At 64.2% G+C, this 413-nt stretch overlaps 1 pseudogene; it reads left to right on the plus strand.

The window, feature by feature from the left end:
- Positions 1-6: 6 nt before the first annotated feature.
- Positions 7-410, plus strand: LOC145719871 (tubulin beta chain pseudogene; annotated as a pseudogene).
- The last annotated feature ends 3 nt before the right edge of the window (positions 411-413 follow it).

Genomic DNA, 413 nt, shown 5'->3' on the forward strand with positions numbered 1-413 from the left:
TGCAGGGCTTCCAGCTGACCCACTCGCTGGGGGGCGGCACGGGGTCCGGGATGGGCACGCTGCTCATCAGCAAGATCCGGGAGGAGTACCCAGACCGCATCATGAACACCTTCAGCGTCATGCCCTCGCCCAAGGTGTCCGACACGGTGGTCGAGCCCTACAACGCCACCCTGTCCGTGCACCAGCTGGTGGAGAACACCGATGAAACCTATTCCATCGACAACGAGGCCCTGTACGACATCTGCTTCCGCACCCTGAAACTGACCACGCCCACGTACGGCGACCTCAACCACCTGGTGTCGGCCACCATGAGCGGCGTCACCACCTGCCTGCGCTTCCCCGGCCAGCTGAACGCCGACCTGCGCAAGCTGGCCGTGAACATGGTGCCCTTCCCGCGCCTGCACTTCTTCATG

The sequence above is a fragment of the Leptonychotes weddellii genome, unplaced genomic scaffold, assembly GCF_054177405.1.
Source record: "Leptonychotes weddellii isolate Sample4059 unplaced genomic scaffold, ASM5417740v2 HiC_scaffold_78986, whole genome shotgun sequence".
Taxonomy (NCBI): domain Eukaryota; kingdom Metazoa; phylum Chordata; class Mammalia; order Carnivora; family Phocidae; genus Leptonychotes; species Leptonychotes weddellii.